At 42.4% G+C, this 14670-nt stretch overlaps 1 protein-coding gene across 8 annotated transcripts in view; it reads right to left on the bottom strand.

The window, feature by feature from the left end:
• The window catches only part of LOC105488353 (neurotrophic receptor tyrosine kinase 3), a 495170-nt gene that overhangs the window by 143044 nt on the left and 337456 nt on the right, over positions 1 to 14670 (bottom strand). The gene's annotated exons all lie outside the window — the stretch shown is intronic.

Below are 14670 nucleotides of genomic sequence, written 5' to 3'. Positions count from 1 at the left end.
ACTTCCAGCACATGACACCCAGCTGTCTTCCTCTGTGGGACACCAAGACACAATGGGCTTCCCTCCACGGGCTTGGTTCTACTCCCAGCAGGAGCCTCCCAGCCAACCTACTGCTTGGAGAGAAAGTGGGTTCTATCTAGAATCTTCAATCCCTTAGGTCAAAGAAACAGCACTTTCTCCAAAGCTTCTGAGAGAATTATTTTTCTTAGTGTGTCCCACAGAAAATCCCTGAATTCACCACTGCTTTTATGGCTACCCAGATTCCCTCTCCTTTCCTTCCTGATTTGGAAAGGTTAGCTCACTGAATGTCACCAGCGTGGAGCCTCAGCCCTCCTCCTCCTTGCTGTCCACGGAGTTAGCATTTGTGTTCTCCATCACCACTAAGGAAAAAAGCCCCAAAGCAAGGCCTTTCCCTTGAAAGGCCTCTTGAGAAGTAACAGGAGCGGGGTGTGGAAGGAGGGACTCACAGTAACTTAGCAATGGCATTTCTCAAGTGTTTCCAAGTCAAGGACTGTGTGCAAGAGACAAGAGACACAGTCCCTGCTCTCAATCAATTCAGAGGCAGAGAAGCAGCACTGGAATGACCTGGAGGAGAAGCAGGTTCATGAAGCAACACATCCCTGTGCACAAACTCATAGGGTGAGGCTGAAAAGATCATCCAGTGAAGACAATGAAATGGGGATTGCTGGGTGCTGATGGCAGGGAGGGATGAACCGGGAGAAAGAATGAAGAGAGAGGTGAAAGAAAGGACAGATGGGCAGTTGGGAAGAGGAGGTGTGATGGACTGAACTGTGTGCCCCCCAACACATGCTTATTATGGGGAAGTCCTAACCCCAAGTTCTTCAGAATATGACTGTATTTGGAGAGAGATCCTTAAAAGAAGTAATTAAGGTTCAATGTGGTCTGTAGGGTGGGCCCTAATCCAATAGGACTGGGGTCCTTATAAGAAGAGATTAGGACACAAACCACACAGATGGGTGACCACGTGGGGACACAGTGAGCAGGCAGCCATGTGCAAGACACAGAGCGAGGCCTCAGAACGAATGAACCCTGTTGGCACCTTGATCTTGAACTTAGAGCCTCCAGAACAGTGAGAAAATCAGATTCTGTTGTTGAAGCCCTCAGTCAATGGAGCACTGCTATGGCAGCCCGAACAAATGAACACAGAGGGCCTCATGCAAAGGTGGAAATGAGCAACTGGCACTGGGTCACCAGGGACAGACTGGCTGGGGTGGAGCCAAGGGGGCCTTCTTGTGGAGGGTGGGAAAGGAGACTGGCAGGGGCTTGAGGACCTAGTAGGCCAGGGCAAGAAATTTATATTTTGGTGAAATGAAGATTTACTCACTCAAGGCTCCAAAGAAACAGGAGGGATAAGGAAGTTTGAGGACCCCTGGGGGAAGAGCTCCAAGCCTGAAGGTGTGTGCATAGATTCAGGTTTTGGACTGACCAGGCATGGACCAGGGCAGCTCCTGCCAACATGCAAAGAAAAAGTGGCACTGAGGTGCTATAAGGAAAGACACAGCAGGCTGGTGATAAAGAGACAGGTTCAGAAATGACTCCCCTTTGGGAAGCTCCCAAAAGAGTTTTCACGGATGCTAATGGTTGCTGAGGTGCTAGCACTCAGAGAAGCAGGAGGAGGCCATGGTGAGTTTTATTTAAAACATGCCATGCTTCAATCTCCAGTGAACTCTCCAGGGGAGGCTTACAGATTAAGCAATCAAAGAGAGAAGAAGTGGAGGCTGCAAATGTAAATTTCAAACAGATTCTGTGTAAAAGTAAAAAGGGGTTATAACCATGTGAGTGCATGAGGTTTGCAAAGCAGATGTCTAAAATAGCAGCACCCAAACTTAAAACGAGAGGAAGGAGAGAAACCAATGGAACAGGGAAAGAATGACCAGGCATGGTTATAACTTGTGGAACAAAGCATTACTGAGGCATTCAACAAGAATACTATGCAGCATTGGCAGTTGCAGGGGGTGTGGGGGAAAGGGGAAATTATTAATCATGTCATTCAACAGTACTTCAGGAAGGGTTAGACTTGAAGTAAGAAATTTAAATTTGGTCGTGAGAGATAATTAGTGACCCCAGAACTGCAGATTCAATTCAGTGGTAAGACCAGAAGCCCAAAAAATTAAGACAGAAGATGAAAAGTACTTATTTCAGTACTCAGACAAAGTTAGAAGGGACAGAAAGGTCAAATGAAGATTTTTCTTTAATGTAGGATGGATTGTGGATTTTTAGAGTTGAAAGGAGGGAGAAATGCCTCAAGAAAGCCTTCAGAGCAAGATAAACACAGTTACAGGGAGAGACAAGAGACAGGGCAGGTGACAGGTATTGAGGTGTGAGTGAAGTGGGAAAGGATTCAGGCTGTGAATGTGTAGATATGCAAAGGGTGAATTTGGTCTAATATTTCATAGCATCATGAAAATATATATTTGACACAGTTCCTGTCACATGCATAATTATGAGTCCTTAAATTGCTCTACCACTTTGCCCTTATCTAAGCAATCTCTGTTGTAGAGTTGGCTTTTAGGATCTCAGAATTAGAGAAAAGCAAAACTTTGAGATCATCTACTGAAACCTCATGTCTAGCACAGGCATCTGTATAATGTGGTTCTATGTATTTTCTGGAAACCCACTGGGAATGGAGAACCCACTATCTTGTAGGATGGTCTGTTCCATTTTCACACAATAAGAGTAACTTCCTGCAGCACCGTCCTTCACCACCCTTGAGTGTAAACTATCTCTAGAGTTTTCCAATCTTGCCACCCCTGTGGGTAAGGAACATGTTGTAGAGTCCACTCATTGCACCAAAATAATGGAGGACAACCCCTCCATACATCTCTGTACTGAAACCCGGCTTTGTGATCTCTGATTGTTCCAAATTAGGGTCCTTGAGCATCTTTCCAGATCAGTCATTCACTGAGAAGAACACTTGTCTCCTTGTTTATGTCATTTAATAAACATTTATGAAATTGAAATGTCTACCATATATCATGTACAGTCCTAGGTACAAGGGTTATATAATTGGTGAAATAAGGCATGAATACTTCCCTTAAAGAACTTCTAAGCTACTGTGAGTGAATATGTGTCAACCAAAGTTCTTGAGAATACATTTTCACAACAAACATTAAAACAATTACTTCTTGCAACACATTTCAAGGCAATAGGACAATACTCCTCAACGCTGAGTACCACCTCCTTGCTTCTAATATTCCTTCCTCGCCCTTCAGTTTCACTGAATCTGTGTTACATTTTACAGACAACAATCACCTCAAATCACATTGCTACTGTTTGCTTTAAGGTTATACTAGAGAGCCCAAAGTATCTAAATTAAAGTATCTTTGCTTGCCGTGTTGACTAGGCTTGGGTCATCCTGTTTTCCTCCTTTGTCTTGAATGGCCTTGCCACAAAGCCTTATTAGAAAAATAAATCATGGAACTCAATTATTACAAGCTGACACTTCTACTTAACCTCATGGAGACTGCGCTTTACTGGTGTGCTCTCTAAACATTCTATTCACAAGTAAACTCTCATCCCCTGAAAAACCTAACTTAACCAGAACAACAAATCCAATTCCACCCCTCATTTATTGTACAGTCTGGGGAATGATCACTAATCTCTCTGAGCTTTAATTTACTTGTCTGTAAATAGGGGGAATCATGCCAGCCTGTTGACCTCATAGCACTTTGATGGTGATTAGAGAGGAGCACTGAATTCACAAGAAGGGAGACCAATGTCCTTGTCTTCACTCTACCACTAACCAGATGCGTGATCTTGAGGAACATCTGCTCACTCTCTCTCTCTCTCTCTCTGGCTGGCAATCAATGTATTCATCTATCAAATAAGTGGGTTTGAAAGATGACCTCCAACTTCATTTCTAGTCAGGATTTCACAAGATTGCCAGTGTAGATGCTTGCCCAAATTTCTTATAAAACAGTTGGGTGGAGTAATAAAAATGCATTGACCATATCCAAAGAATGTTGATAATTGAATCAATGTCTGCTTGGGAGCAGAACTCTAGCAGCAAACCCTGGTCTTGGGCTGTTCGACTTTCCAAAAAGTAAAAAACATATATGTTTCAAGATCCTGCTGGTACATGATAAAAGTTGGCTCAGAGATGATGGCATAGAGCTGGCAGGGAAAGCTGCATCTAGACTACCAAACACCTTGGCAGTGTGTAATAGGGAATCAAATCTACCCAGAAACAAGGCACTTTTGCTATATACAAGTTGTAAGAAAAGAAGAAAAAACCCAGCTATTTAGTTGAAATGTGAGGGAAAGGCCAATAGAAGATAATTCAGAATTTGGGGAAGCTAGTCTCATTTATGTGATGGGTAAATTAGCCCCAGTAATGCAGATCCACTTGGCAAACCCCTTTCTCTGAATACGATCCTTCGACACAGGTGCATTCAAACTCAAAACCTATGTCACATTAGAATCCCTCCACTTGTGTGAATCCAAGGTTAGAGCATGCCTAACAGGGTCCAGCGGAATCCCTGAATTTAGAGCACTGCTCACGATGACATGTGTCAAAACAGGACACACGTGCCACCAATCCTCTTTTCTACTTTCATGGCAGATGTCACCAGCTGATCACCACTTTTTCACTGATCCTAGATGCAGCCACCAAATTCTTCTCATCACTCCACTCTGGGCAATCTCCACCAGTCAATCAGAACAGGCACTTGGAATCTATTAATAGTTACCCTTCCTGGGGCATATAATACTAGGTATCAAGGCAATAAGATTTGCAAGCAACAAAAGGACTCATTTTTAGGTGTGAAGGCAATTCAGTGACATGGAAAGCATTAGGGGCTATAATAAAGTGGCTCCCAAACATTTGGAAATGAAGAAAATATAATTGGCCTCTTTACGATCAGCAGAAAACGAATGAAAAAATGGATGTATATCCAAGGTTGTCTGAAAAATCTTGAGGGTCTTAGGCTATCATGGCTGCATTGTGCCCTGATTGACGCAGATGAAGAAATAATATATCTCTCAGAAGGGGCACTGGCTGGTCCCGGAGACCTGGGAAAGAGTGAGCCTTGGAATTGGATGGTGGAGATGTTGATCCCTTCCTGGCTCCGGACAAGGGAGAGAGGAGGATTCAGGCAAAAGACATGGAGTATTTCTCAACCTGCTGAGAAGCCAGGAACACTGTTGTTAGGCTTTCTTAGCTGGATGTCATTGATTATTTGACTCTTCTAACATCCTTGCTCTGATTTTTTCCTCTTTAAGCAACTTTCGCATTATGATCCGGCTTCCCACATAGACTAGCTTACTGAGAACAAATGCTTTGATTCTATGGCCTTTGAATAATGTGATTCTCTGTGTGCATTAATAAATTTCCTTTTGGTGCTAACTCCATTCTTATGGGTATTTTAATTATTGTGAGACCTTCTCCAGTCCCCTGCACTGATAAGCAGATGTCAGATGTCAGATATCAGGGCCATTGGCAGGGAATCAGATCCAGCTGGCTTTCCCTTAGTGATACCAGTGCATCTTTCAGATACACATACTCAGAGTCCCCACATACTGACCATTGGTGCCCAGTGAGTGGGGACTCATGAGGATTCATGTAAGAAGATTTAGGTAAGTGGGGACATTATTCTTTTCCCATTACAAACATCTAATATAGTATTACATATTTTTTAATTAAGTAACTTTCATTAAGCACTTTTACTATAGAAATCACTGTGCTAAAAGTGGGTGAGCTCTTTTGCCTTCAAGGGAACTTATGCTTTAGTAAAGTATTGAACAGACATGTACACAAGTGTCTCAGGATGTGAAAAAAATAAATACAAAAATCAGGAAGTTGTGGATTGACCCACTGGGTAAGGAAATGACCAACTACAAGAACAAACTGGGCCACAAATCAAAGTTCCAAGCTGGCTGAAGAGGCTGGAGAGCATGACTCAATGGAGGAAGGCAACCAAGGTTGTCATGATGATTGGCAGAGTTGGAGAGCTGGAGTACAGAACACCCCCTACCAGTCAACTTGGGGACATTGATGGATTCAATTTCTTTTTCCAGGGTGTACATAGTTATTTACTAAGCCCATACTATAATGGTGATAATAGTGGTGGCTATGGTAGTGGTGATGGTGTTGGTGGTATTGGTAATGATGTCAGTGATGGTGGCGTTGGTGATGGTGATAATGTTGGTGATGGTGGTGGTGGTGATGGTATTGGTGATGATGCTGGTGATGGGGGTGGTGGTGATGGTGGTGGTGGTGGTGACAAAACCACCAGCACTCAAACCAACAGTTTACAAAGCACTTGCATATCCATTATGCATAAGCACATACACTTGCATATTTCATGTTGTGCATAATAATAAGCAATAACCATCATATAACCAATGAAAGGAGAAAGGAGGTAGGGTTGGACTTAAGCCAGTCTTTTCTCTATCCCCAAGGCTCCAGGGCAGGTGCATCACCCTAAGCTCTCCCTCTGGGATGATGAGGGGCAGCACACACTAAGGACATCTGGAGAACGAGGCTTTAATTCTGAAGACATTTGTCTACTGCAGAATTCATGATCCACAGTTAGAAAAATCAGCTCCTGGTTGTATCTACTAACTCCACAATAGAAAAGCTCTTCTGCAGATGCCTAAAAGTGTTTTCTCTTTCCTCCTGGGCCTCCAACAGATCAACTCAAATGTCTAAACCAGTCCTGGAGGAGTGGGTGGCTTTTTTTAATTTTAAAGTTCCCTAAATTCTCTTGAGTAGGCTCTTCTCCTCTCTAATTTTAGCATCCAGCACTAAAGATCCATCATAGAGAAAACCTTGGCTTGTAACTTAAAATGGTTTAAAATTTCTGGTATATAATTTCTACCTTATTCTTTTACATAGAATAATAGCCATCTATTGGGTGCCTAAGGGGTACTGGCAATTTGAATACTTATCTTATTTAATGTGCACAAAAGAAGAAATTGTTCTTTTTTTTCTTTTTTTTTTTCAGATGAGGAATCTAAGTCTTAGTGAATTTAAGTAAATTTTCTAAGGCCAAATAGCTCTCAGCAGAAGCTCAGTGATTCAATTGAATATCTGCCTGACTGCAATGTCAGGTGGTGCTCGGCCCACCTGCTCTGGGGCTATCAACTTTCCTACCTCCAACTTTGCTCTTTGGGATTAGCAAAGCCTAGAAAAAAACAACCAAGAGTAAAAACTTTGCTGGAAGTTCTGAATTTCAGATGCTTTATATTGACCCAGTCCTCTGATTCCTCCTCCTCCTTCTGTTTAGACACAGACAGGTCACAAAATCTTGGGCTTTGAGGATTATGAGAGAAATACAATTCCCTACCAGGAGGAAGTCAAGGGAACACAACATTCTCTTTACATGCAAATATCTTAATTACAGCTGGTAAAGAAGATATTTGCATGGAAATTTATGTATCTTTATATGTTATATATTCAGTTTGTCTCAGGAAAAAAAAAAAAGGCCTTTTGCACTTGAGGAAGGAAAAGGAGATCCTGTTATGATACATCCATAAGGGCCCTCCACAGGAGTAGAGAGATGTGAATGACTCAACACCAGATTCAATGGTCTCCTTCAGCCTTTTCCTCTCCTTTCCTGAGGATAGAATCCAATATAAGCATGCTTTAAGGTCTCAGAATTTTCTTATGGCGTATCTTCCCCATCTTTTTTCCCTAGTGTCAGTCCTCATGCCTGCACCACCTTCACTGACAGAAGAAAATAACTGGATTTCTAAACTGCACAGAGAAGAGACTAAGTTTAGGAGATAACTGGAAACCACTCTCAGAGATAAGTTATTATTTTTTGGCAGGATTAGGGGGCTAAAGATTTTTATTCCACTGGTCCTCCACCAGTCAAGATACAACCAATGCAAAAAATATAACCAATTACCTATGAAAAGCACAAGGCTTTTTTTTTTTTTTTTTTTTTTTTTTTCTTAAGACAGAGTCTCGCTCTGTTGCTCAGGGTGGAGTGCAGTGGCGTAATCTCGGCTCACTGCAACCTCTGCCTCCCGGGTTCAAGTGATTCTTCTGACTCAGCCTCCCAAGCATGTGGGACTACAGGCATGCACCATCATGCCCAGCTAATTTTTCATATTTTCAGTAGAGACAAGGTTTCGCCATGTTGGCCAAGCTGGTCTCAAACTCCTAACTTCAATTGATCTCTCTGCCTGGGCCACCCAAAGTGCTGGGATTACAGATGTGAACCACTGCAACTGGTCACAAGGCTATTTTGGTCACACTGAGGTTCTTCGTAGTTTTTCTGAGTCTTGTAATGTCTGTTTTATAATATAAATCACATTTATCTCCACTAAGGACATAGGATGGTAGCAGGTAGGATTCTCGCCAGACATAACTGAGAACTTCCCACTTCTAAAGAATGTTAATAGTTAGAAAGAAAAAGACAAATCTCTTACTGAAAATAGCTTTCCTGTGCCACAGCTGGAAGGAATAAGGAAGGAAACCTGTGGGATCCCAGAAGATGCAGTGGAATAGAGCGAGCAAACCATCTGTCTGGGATGATTTTGAGACTATTCTGCCTGGTGCCTCAAGGGTGAAATAGATGACATTTAAGCCTCCTTCCAGCTATATATTTCTTTAAAATTGAATGATTTGGCATTTGCTCAGTTGTTTCTAACACTTTAAGGATGCAGAATGGACTTGGTGGCCTAAAAGATGAAATTTTAAAAATCTATCCTGGTTTACTTAGATATTTGTTCCATGTAAATCTCATGTGGAAATCTGATTCCCAGTGTTGGAGGTGGTGCCTGGTGGGAGGTGTTTGAATCACGGGAGTAGATCCCTGAGGGAATGGCCTGGTGCCATTCTCCACATAGTAAGTGAGTTATTAATCTTAGTTCCCATGAGATCTAGTCATTAAAGAGTCTGGCACCTCCTTCCTCTCTCTCTTGCTCCCTCCCTCACCATGTGACACTCCTGCTCCTCCTTTGCCATGACTGGAAGCTTCCTGAGGTCCTTACCAGAAGCAGATGCCGGCACCATGCTCCTTGCACAGTCTTCAGATATACGAGCCAATTAAATCTGTTTTCTTTATAAATTACATAGCTTCAGGTGTTTTTTATAGCACCTCAAAATGGATGAAGACACATCCTGACTCTCCATTTCACTGTTTTTTAATGTGTTTTTTTTTTCTTTCATAGTTACCCCTTGCAAACTGCAAGTGGCTTTAACCCTGTGGGACCAGCCAGTCTCCAGTTCATAGTCCTGAGCCCATGGATTCTAATGGCTTCTCTTCCATACTCTATGGCTACCACTGTGGCACAGGATATCACTGCCTCTTTCCTGGGCCAGTGTGATGGCCTGCCTTTATGGTTTTGGTTTCCAGCAATCTATCTCACGTGCCACTGCCTTATGAGTTGTCCTTACACATGACCTGATTTACACTTCAATAGATGACAAATCCTCTGTGACTGTCCATTGACTACCTAAGCCAAAATAGTTGGCCTTTCAAAAGCTGCCATGGTGGTCTTTCCTTTACCAACATTTCTTTCCATGCATCTTCCACAGATCCTTAGTTTTGGCCAATTGAATCACACACCGTTCTAGATCATTCTCCTGGTTTCCTTGCTTCCTTCATGCTTTTGCTTCCTTCATGCCTTTGCTCATGCTAACCTCTCTGATGGAAATATCTTCCTGAAATTTAATCCAGACTGCCAACCAACCCCTCAAGACCCATGCCATTCCTCTACTTAGATAAGCTTTAGGCATTTGTAACTGCCTTGTATACAATTTGCCTCCCTGTAGCTTATGGTAGAGCAACACATTTTTATCTGTTCTTATATTCCCCATGAGATTTTTATTTCCTTGTGTTCTATTCATCTTAGCACATGGACAAGGAATTGAATTGAATTCCATCCCTCTCACATGGGCCTTGCTAATGGCTAGGGAGTGTGGTATGAGGGTAGGAAATAAACCAACATGGACAGGGTTAGCAAATGTGTTTGCAAACTAAGCATCTAATTTAACCTCATGAGAGGTAAGTGTTAACTAGAGTTGAGGTAAAGAACACTGATCTAAAGACAATGTCATCAAAGAAACCGAGTGACTAAACTGGGACTCAGTCCTTTCAGTCCCAGTCCAGGAAAAGAAGCAGTGAAGCCATGTATGTATCTAAAGAGGAAAGTTGAGTACCTCCCACAAACTCTCAACCTAGTTTCCATGCAGCAGCAGACAATAATACTATCGGTGTGGCCAGCACTTGTGAAAAGATGAAAAGCCTCACAACAGTGTAGAAGAAAGATGAGAAATGTCCGCTTTACAAATGATAAACTCAGGTCCTGGGCAAGAAAGGGATCTGTTCCATGTCAGGAGTCATGGCAGAGAGACTGAATCTAGGCTTCTTGGCTTCTACTCTTGCATTCTAGTTCCCACATTAGTCACTGGCTGCCAAGAGCCCATAAACAAAAATGGGAGGGTAATTCCCAGGACTAATATTCTCAGGCCTTTGCAGGGAGAATTCACAAAATAACTTCATGACTTCATTGTTAGAGTCCGGTTCTTTGCACCTCAACCTCCTGGTCATCATGTGCTCTCCAGGTCATCTTCACTCTAGATTGCTGGAGTGTCTCAGGGTGGAAAATACCAGATTCTTTTCTGTGTTCACTTCTATACTTTTCAGAATGCCTGAGTTGCAGGTAGATATCCCTAGCATTACCACCATATTGAAATAAAGTACAAAATGGTCTAGAAAGGATGGAGGTATGGGAGTGCAGATACGACAGGAATAATTAGATAATCCTCATCCCTGGAAGAATACAAAGAAATTCAGTTCAGGTAATTATTCTACCCACCAGGGTGAATTTTGGCCAATTATCCTCAATATCTCAAAGAGGAAGAAGATGGCAGAGCAGAAATTAAACTTGAGTCACTAAACTAGATCCAGGTAATGTAGAAGAACCTGCTTCAAAACTGGAGTTTGTTATTTTATTTTATCAGGAAGGAAAAAAGGGACTGAGATGTGGAATAGCTAAGGTCTAGGGTCGAAGCAACAGTAAAGACTGGTTAACACAACTTTGACGTTACTATTATACCTTTGGCCATGTCTCCCTCCTATCCGAAAAAAATCAAGGCTCCTTCTCACTTATCATTACACACAGAACTTAGTTCCATAGAAGGCAAAACCCCAAAGAGATCATATGACTGGAATCCAAACTCCAGATTTTAGAGATGAAAGTCAAATTTCTGATTTGGAACATGGACACAGAACTGGCACTGAGACCAAGATGTCCTAAATATCAGCCCCGTCCCTCAACAGACTTTTGTATTCCAAAGTGACTGATATTTTGTACATAATTAGTGTGCAGCTCTACTGGCTTTAATCAAGGAAATAAGGTTATAATGCTTATAATTAGCATAAATGTATCCCACACACCTCCTTCTGTGTTCATTCCCTCTGCAGCTTTGTACAACTTAATAGCTCTTAGCATTTAAGTTGTTTTTCAAAATTCACTTGAGATGTACATATCACGACACCCAGTCCTACAGCAGATGCTCAGGCAACTAAAGCTCTGAGTCCCACTTGGAAGTCTCTCCAGTCTGTAGCCACGTCTCCTGATTAGCACAGGGCACCCTCTCCCAAAGCTGAAGAAGAGCACAAACACATGGTTTAGGGCTGGGAATTTAAGAAGACCCCATACCTTCCTCTAGACTCCTAAACTCCAGCAGAGAAAGGTAACTCCAGCCCTGTCCACTTGCTGTATGAAGATGGCTGCACCAGACTGCACAGTTCTAAAGGATTTTTGTAAGAATCTGAAGTTACAATTTGCTCACAAAATAGGGTTTCTCAGCACCTCTGGGATTGGTATTGCAAGAGGGCGTCTTATAGCCCACCTATCTCTGTTGCAGAAATCTGAACTGTGAAAACCTGGAGGCTCCTAAGGGTGCATCGAGGGCATAGGGTATCAAAGGAGAGACTGTGTGCAATGGGGGGATCCAACCCCTTACCCCTGCTTTGACCACAGTAGTTCCACTGCCCTTAAATAAGATTGGTTTGGTATCCCATAGTGAATCCTGAGACAGTAAAACATGCATTAGTGGAAAAGCTGGTAAAATCCAAACAAAGTCTGTAGTTTAGTTAATAATTTGTGTCACTGTTAATTTCTCATTTTTTGCCAAAGGTACCCTGGTTCCATATGATGTCAACAGGAGGAAAAACTGAGTGAAGGATATATGGGAATTCTCTACACAATTTTTGCAACTTTTCTGTACATCTAAAATTACTCTCAAATAAAATTTCATTATAAAAATTTGGGAAAACCACTTCCTTGGGAATGGAATACAACTCTCCTCCATTGTTCTCCTCTATATAAATAGGACCATGGTTAAAGATTATTAGGATATTTCAAAAACAGCAAAGGAAGAATCAAGCACAATAAACAGAGTCTGGTCACTGGACAGCCAGTGAAAGACCCTCATCTCCTGACAGCCAGCATCACTTCTTCTTCGTTGGTGCCTGGGTCTACTTAGGAGCACCTAATGGCTAAAACCAAAGGGACAAATCTGGATAAGCCCTCTCCAAACAGGGTCAGCATCCCTCAAGAACTAGTACGCCTAGCTGCTAATCCTTTAGCACCAGTTAAGCTAGGGGTCAAGCCTCCCTACTCCTGGCCTCAGAGGAAGGAACTATATGATTCTGAATGTAGCTGGCAGCTGCTTGTCTATGTGGACATGAATAGAGTTGTGACAGATCCCTTCCTCTTTGCACTGTTTCAGGCTTCCAACCAGAGGGACACCTTATTGGAGTAACAGGTCTAAGGAAGGGACAGCTCTCCAGTCTTAAACTCACCCCTTGGGAGAAAGAATTTGTCTGATTCTGGGGACTGGGCATGGGGGTCACAACCCCTTCCCCTTTCTGATGAGCATCTTCTCCCTACAAAGAGGAGAAATGAGCAGCAAAACTTCTGCCTCTTAAGAACAAAGTCTGCAATATTCCCAGGCTGCTATGACTGAGTTGGAATGTCTAATATGGGGACTCCGTTTAAAAAAAAAAAAAACCATTGTTACTGCACACTGAAACCACCATCTGCAACAATTCTATCGTTATTCAAGTGTACTTTATAATCTTCATCTGCCTGGATTCTCTGCCTCAGTGGGCTCAGACACATCATCTGGGCAGGGAAGACAGGTGCCACTTACTAAGTGAGATTCCCAAAGCTCCAATGAAGAGTAGAAAGCATGGTGGAACCCTGTGGTCCTAAAAGTCAGTTGCTTCAAATTACCATCATTAGCTTTTGTTTTTACCTTTAAAATTACCTAAAACCAGTTATCTCATAGACCACTAGCTCTCTTCAGTACACTGCCAACCACTTGACTTTCATCTAAGAGCTTCTCCCGACTCGAAGCCAAGAACTAACTGGTCAAAAAGACTTAGAGGAGCCTCAGGCTGTCAGCTCTGGTGACTGAGTGATCAGTCAATGTTCTTGTTGATCATAAAACTGGAAGGCACCATAGAGTGCATCTGATAAACCTCAGCTTTGCTCTTACCTCAGGTTCTCCCATTAAACTAATGAGGGGGCTGCCCTCCAGAGCTCTCATATTGGTACATTCCCTGGATCTCTGTCTTGCTCTCTCAGGACTGACATGCTGGGAAATTCATTCCAGTAAAGTCAATGGGCCATAAATATCTTTAGGATCCTCTCAAAAGCCCTGAACCTTCAAAAAAACAAAAAATGAAATACAACACCCCGCTTAATATTGCTCATATACTTTTAGGAAGTCTTAGAGTTTCTCAAGCCCCTCCCCCCATCCTTTGACCTACTGGTGGAGAACAACCCAGGCTTTTAGTCAAGGACATAACCCTTCTTTAGACAATACTGGATGGATTCAGTTAGAATTTGGACAAGCTCTGGATTGCTCCTTTACTATCATGGATTTGGAATAGAAGCTGCTCTAGTTTGTATTTCTTCCCTGTTTTTCTTCTAGATGTATTTTCTTATCTATTAACGTATATTCCCTTTGATTTGGAGCATTGTTTCTTTCCCCCACCCAATTCATAGGATGGAGTTTCTTGAATTTACTCTTCTCCTGGATGATGAATCAATGCACCAAGATGACAGGTGGGACCAAGCTCTTCCATTGCTTACAAAAGCATGGGACACCAAGAGTTTGCAAGCAGAATAGAAAAGGGGGCCTTGCAAAATAACCATGTCCACATTCAGGATTGGAGTAGCAATACAAAGTAAGAACGGCTTGGCCTATCTTTCCTGATAAATCATCGGATATGGGATGATTTGCTGTTGGGATGGAATGTTAAAAGAGAATGTAGTTTTTCTTCATCCTTAACTCTGGCAGAGATTGCCAGCTATGCAGTACAATTCGTGTTTTTTCTCCTCTATGTAGGACACAGCTATGTTCCATTTCTCAGCCACCTTTTTAAATAGGAAGGTCATATAACTGGGTTCTTGCCAGGAGAGAAAGTGATTAGTCCCCACTTTCAGGCCAGGTCTATTAACAGCATCCCACACACATTCCTTCATGCCAGTTTCTCCTTTTAGCTGGTTGGAACATACATAAATGCCTAGCATGACCAAGGACTCCACACAAGGAAAAGGGTAGAGCTCCATGAGCCTGAACGATGGTGGAGCAGAGGACTACTCCTCCAGTGAATTCACCTACTCATACTGTTACGTGACCTAGAAACGAATTTCTATTTCTGTTGCAACCATTATATA

This window comes from Macaca nemestrina, chromosome 7 (genome assembly GCF_043159975.1).
Source record: "Macaca nemestrina isolate mMacNem1 chromosome 7, mMacNem.hap1, whole genome shotgun sequence".
In the NCBI taxonomy this organism is placed as follows: domain Eukaryota; kingdom Metazoa; phylum Chordata; class Mammalia; order Primates; family Cercopithecidae; genus Macaca; species Macaca nemestrina.
Note: the sequence above shows the minus strand (reverse complement) of the source record. Positions and strands in the feature narration are given on the sequence as shown.